At 31.3% G+C, this 6,303-nt stretch overlaps 1 long non-coding RNA gene across 7 annotated transcripts; it reads left to right on the top strand.

The window, feature by feature from the left end:
- The first annotated feature begins 547 nt into the window (after nt 1-547).
- LOC111023198 (uncharacterized) lies at nt 548-5,701 on the top strand. 7 transcript variants are annotated; one of them, XR_015789921.1, is made up of 3 exons: nt 553-839; nt 954-2,754; nt 3,611-5,701. It is a non-coding gene; the product is annotated as an uncharacterized LOC111023198 (long non-coding RNA). The 7 variants fall into 7 exon arrangements; XR_002603084.2 differs by having other exon boundaries at nt 554-1,111; nt 1,705-2,754; XR_015789923.1 differs by having other exon boundaries at nt 554-1,256; nt 1,705-2,754.
- Nucleotides 5,702-6,303: the final 602 nt, after the last annotated feature.

Here is a 6,303-nt window from a genome sequence, read left to right as displayed (position 1 = left end):
TGTTTTCTATTTCGATTTTTCTGTTCGTGGATGAAGTGAGCTTTTCTTATGTTCTATGGTTATTATAATTTTTTTTTTATTTTTTTGGTTTGTTTAGCTTTAAATGAGTCTCATATGTCTGCCCCACCTTTAATGTCATATAATTTCAAGGTAATCTAGTGTTTCATGAATAATTTGACCAAGTTTGTGAAGGTCAGCAAGTATGAATTGACTTGGACCAGCTGAAATCTTTATTTAGTTAAAATTTCTAATCTTTATTTAGTTTATGCTCTTTTATGTAAATTAAATTAATGTATTTTGAACCTCCAAAATTTTAAAATTTTATTGTTTTGTTTCATTCTATTTATAAATTTCAAAATCAAAATCCGTTCTTAAAAATTAGAAAGTAATTAAAATTGGGTTTATAAAATAGTAAAAAGAGAAGATAAGATAAAAAAAAAGAATAAAAAGTTCTATTAATATTTCTATCTTTTTTTATATATATAAAGTTAATATTTCTATCTAAAATAATCCAAAAAATAAAAAATAAAAAAATTACTAAGTTCAAGATATTTCCTTCGCTCCCAAAACTTCCCAAAATCAATTTCCCTCCCACCCCAAACAATCAAACCATTGTCTTCTCTCTCTCTTTTGGTTCGTAGTTTCTCTTCTCATCTACAACGTATCTCCTCTCTCTTGGTAGCGTACGACAAAGACTGACAACGAACGATGACGAACCCAAGAGCATTCCTTTGAGCCGCGAACTTTGGCAGCCGCTTCACTGAGCAATTGTTTGAGTGGCGATTCTTCAAGGTGAGTCTTGAGCGGCTATTTCTCGACCTCCACAACGATTCTCCAAGGTGAGACGCCACCTATCTCAAGTCATTTCATCACTATGTTCTGGTTGTTTCAGATTTGTCACAAGAAAATGTGTGTGTTTATTGATATTGAGAAACTTCACCATAAACCCATAGAGATTCTCACCGACAAGGCCGACATTGTCGTCCTCCAAAAGGTTAAAGATAATTAATGATGACGGCACAAGTGGGTCTCAGTTACTTTTCCTCCTCTTCCCATTCTTCTTTGCTTCGTCCTTCACATTTTTCCTTTGGCAAATGCTGATCATTTGCTGGTGAGTTCGATTAGGTGCATAACACAATTCTTTCTTTTTCTCGAATTTATAGCTTTCTTTCAATTTCGGGTTCAATTGGCCTGGCCCTCTCTGTTATCTTGTGTTCTTTCGTTCTAAATTCAAGTTTGAGGGTTTGTTATGTGAGGTATTTGGGGGCTTCTAGCCTTGTACATTGTCCTATAAATGCCCTAATTTAGAGCGCTGTTAGCGAATTTTTTCTTGTTTTGTTTGAGATTTTTTTTTTTTTTTTGATTTGGGTATGTCAGGATACCATAGATTCCTAGTTTATCTCTCCAAGTTTTAGTTGCTAATACTTTATTTATACATCGTTACTGCTATTAATTGCATTTTTGTTCTATCTAAGGAAGTTGATTGCCAGATTGTTGTTCATTTCAAGTATTCAATTGCTGATATTCTTAGTGTCAATGGAGTATTTCTAGGTTAGTTTGATAGTGATGAACTTTCTAATCAATCAAAAGTCTTTACGTATTTTATGAGTTTAAAGGATGTTTTTGACCATTGAAGTGGAAGGGTAGGACTTAGGAGATAGTTTAAAGTTCGCAACTTACAATTTGTATTTGAAATATATGTAGTGTCTTTGATGCCGGATGCTATGGAAATTATATTCCAAAAGGCACTTGATCTTGGGAGAAGTGGTGCTGTAAGCAAACTTCACTATCACTATTATTATTAGTAGTAGTAGTATTGGTTGAATTATAAATTTAGTCTTCAATTGTACTAATTTAGATCTTGAGCTTAAAAAAATTTAAGTATATTATTAAACTTTATATGATGATTATATGAAGTCCTTGCTGTTAACATTGCCCTAATTTAGCCATTACAAAAGCTATTAGAAGGCAGTCCCTCAATGAGTAATTAAAAGGGAAAAGGCCTTAAATGGGCAAATTGTACAGCTCTACGTATTTACCTCTCTAACTCCACCTCCTTGAATAATACTAATGCTGATCCCAAGTCATTTCTTCCAAGATATTTGGAATGATTCAAATGGTAATTGCATATCATGAAATGTGCATCATCCATTGTCATCTCAAGAACAAACCTTCCTTTTTATTTTTCATTTGACTGTGCAAGATAATTTCTAAGGTGTGTTTGGTCTCCTTTCTAGATGATTTTTGTTTCTCAAATAGACTTCTATTAACTTTTTGTTTACTCCTCTATTTTCTGTCATCTTTCAATTATCACATTTACTTTATGTCCTGTTTATTTTCCTTTTGTTTCTTTTTTTTTTTGGAGTATTTTTTTATACATGACTTCTTATTGAGATTATTGAGATTGACATTTACTCTATTTTATGAATGACATGTTTTAATCTATGTGTTTTATCTCTTAATGCTCGTTGGATATTGTTGCTAGATGTTTCTCTATGAATGTTGGATGTTCTGGATGACTATGATTGATTCTAGTTGTTTATAATTGTTTGACTATGCTCTGTTATGACTACAATCACTGTAAAGCATTACATTTTGAATGGAAATAAATAGTTATTGTTTTGTCTAAATTTTTTCTTTTTGGCAAGACAAATTAGCAAAATGATGATATTTAGGTGATTCAATCAAAGATGATCAATGAAGCACAATGGCAATGGATAAACAAATTGCTACTTATAACTAACTTCTTTAATGGTAAGGACTTTTCTGTTATGCTTGCTAATTGTTGGAACTATTTGATTGTTTATGATTGTGATATTTGATTATTTGATCTCCAAATAGCTAACAATTTGAATTATTTTTCTTGTGTATAAGTGTAAAATGTTGGGCTTTAGCTAGATTTTTCTCGAGACCTTGTTTGTTAAAAATCTGGAATCAAAACTTATATTTATGTATAATATTTTTCATTAAACTTAATTATAATTGAGTTTTCGTAGTTGTGGAGTATGCATTATTATTGAGTTTCAGTTCTTCCATCTTGGAGTCTTTTCCTTTAACCTTGGTTCTTCATATTTGGTATAATGCTCACCACTGGAAAGTCATAAGTTCCAAAGAAGGTTAAGTGACCAAGTCTTTTCTTGTTGTTATTTTTGTTTTCTTGACTTCAGCAATTTTGTCTTTTGCTTATGTAGAAATTGGTATCATTACAAAATAAGAACTTCTTATTAATTAGTATGACCAAAGTTCATTAATCTATATATTTTTTCATGCTTATATTTGACTGTACTTGATCTCATATTGGAGGTAAAAGATGCAATCAGGATTTTGGTTAGTGCAGAATTTTCAATTATGAAGTTCTATTTGTGGAAAAGTTGGTAACTTTGTTTTTCTGTTTGGTTGTAGATGACTAGAAATAACAGTGGAGTTGTACACTCATCATATGTATGAAGTTTGTTTTTATATCACTCATCACATGTTTGAAGTTGTATACATTTATGTTGGGATGAATAAAAAAGCTTTACGAAGTTATTCGTTTACTAATTTTCAACTAAGTTCAATATATTAAGAACATGGCTCTTTGTAACTTTTCTATCATTGCATTATATGACAGGGACCAAATTTCAAGATTAGTATTAGGAACGAGAAGCTGTCAGGTTTCTCTATGTTGCCAAACCGCATCCAGATGAACTTAAGCTTCTTGTGGCCATTTCCATCTTAATTCCAATAGAACAAAGGTAAGCTATTAACTGTTGTGATCATCATTCATACTATGACATTGAAATCTTAAATCAATCTGAATGGGTCATATTATATGTTGTAACTATAGCTAAATTACCACATTTATCAGATTATTGGATCAGTTCAGAAAATAGTTTTGAATTTGATTATTGACAGACTCGTTAGATGATGATTGTTTTGAATCATTGTGATATACGATTAGCTTGTGCTATATTGATTATTGATATTTTGTGCTACGTTACTAAAGAATGTAGAAGAAGTGTACGCATGTTGTTTATTTCAATCGCTTATGTTCTGTTGGGATCTTTATTGGTTATTCATTTATCTAACATGGGTATTGTTTTCCTCATTACGTCTTTCACGAACTCAAAGAAGTCAAGATTAGGATTGCAACAAATTGATGAATGGACATCTTTGTTGGGTTAGTGTCTGAGACATATGTTCCATTATGTATGTGTACTTGGTATGTGTAAAGAATATTGTATCATACTTTGTTCATATATGAATGTTCAAGTTTGTTATATAAAATTCGTGTCTTCGCTATGTTGATGAACAACAAAATAGGTTTCTGGTTCCCGATCTTAATTAAGCAATCTTCAAGGCAATGGTATAAGAGGTTTGACACATTTATAGTTATAAATGTAGGTTTAGTAGAAGTGATTATGATAATTGTGTTTATGTCAAACATGTATCTAAGAATGTGTGTGTTTTTATTACTGTATGTGGATGATATGCTTATATCTTCTCATGTATATTCTGAAATTGTTGAGTTAAAGACTGAATTATGCAGAGAATTTGATATGAAGGATTTAGGTCTAGCTAGAAAGATTCTAGGCAAGAAAATTTTCAGAGACAGAGCTGCTAACAAACTAATCATAATTACCCAACGGGGTTACCTAGATAGTGTAGTTAAAAGGTTTCAACTTGATGTAGCAAAATCAGTGACTGTCCCTTTAACATCTCATTTCAAATTGTCAAAGCTACAATCTCCGAAGACAGACACATCACTTGCAGGTATGACCAAAGTACCTTACTCTAGTGCAGTAGGTTGTTTAACGTATGGAATGACATGTACTCGTCCAGATTTAGCCTATGCAATGTTAGCCGTTTTATGAGTTGTCCAAGTAAACCACATTGGGAAGCTGTAAAATGGGTTATCATATATGTAAAAGGTACCAAGGATTATGGTTTAATTTACACAGCCGGTGATTCTGATGCTCGGTGTTTAAAGGTTTTGTTGATGTTGACTTTGCGTTCGACTTAGATAAAAGAAGATCTACAACTGGTTTTGTATTTAAAGTGTTTGGCAATACAATAAATTGGAGATCTTCACTTCAGTATGTAGTGGCGTTATCTACTACCGAGTCAGAGTATATACCATTATCTGAATCAGTTAAGGAAGCAATTTGGTTGGTGAAAGGGTTGATATCAGACATGCTGGGAGATATAGCATAACCTATTATACATTGTGATAGTCAAAGTGCCCTTGCACTTTCGAAAAATCCATTGCATGATCGAATCAAACATGTCGACATAAAGTTTCATTTCTTGAGAGATGAAGTGAGCAAGAAGACAGTGAAGGTTGAGAAGATTGCATCTGAAAATAATATTGCTAATATGTTTACAAAGTCCTTGTTAGGCGTAAAATTCAAATTTTTCTATGACCTACATAATGTAGGTGTTGGCTAATGTTTCTTGTTTATTATGATGTTAAAGTGCAGGGTTGAGTTTAAGATTGTGTTTTGTTTATTCATCCGAAGATATACTTGATTCAAGAGGGTGATTTGTTGTATTGTGACTCAATCATATCTCATAGGTTATTAAATTAAAGTAGTTGGGTTGGACCGTTAGTTTTTGTTTAAGCCCAAATTATGTGGCTACTTTATTATATGGTGTGAAATCTTAATTTGAGACAATTCTTCTTGCCGTGAAATTGAGAACAAAGAGGAGCAGAATTTTGTTACACTCTTCTTTTGTTGTTCTGCTTAGAGTTTGAGTTTGTTATTCTCCCCCGTTCCGTTTATTTATAGTTCTTGGATATTGAAGCTAATAGAAATTTTGCTCTCACCTTGCACAGTGGATGTAGATCACATTGGTCGAACCACTATAGATTTTAGTGTCGTCTTCTCTTTCCTTATCTACTCAAATTAGTGTTAATATTTCTTGGTGGATTTATCTGGATGTTGAATAATATGCTTGGATAAATAAGCATTTCTATAAATAAAGGCAAAACTTTTCATATTCTTAACCTTTTATTTTTCATTCATTTGATTCATTTTGTGGTGCATTTAAATTTTGTTTCCCTAAACAAAATTTCAATATTCATAATTTATTCTCATATTTTACTTCTTAACAATATATTTTGTTAACTTTGATATATATAATTTTTATTTGCTAATTATTGGTTTATTTTTTTCAATATTATTGTAAAATATTTTATTTGCTAATTATTGGTTTAATTTTTTCATTATTATTTTAAAGATAAATTATTACATAATAGTTGCAATTATCGATTAGTTTCTATATATAGCATTTGGTCTCGACCAGAAATGGTATCAGAGTCTT

This window comes from Momordica charantia (assembly GCF_013281855.1).
Source record: "Momordica charantia cultivar OHB3-1 chromosome 3 unlocalized genomic scaffold, Mcharantia_2.0 BLBB01000003.1, whole genome shotgun sequence".
NCBI classification, from domain to species: Eukaryota; Viridiplantae; Streptophyta; class Magnoliopsida; order Cucurbitales; family Cucurbitaceae; genus Momordica; species Momordica charantia.
Note: the sequence above shows the minus strand (reverse complement) of the source record. Positions and strands in the feature narration are given on the sequence as shown.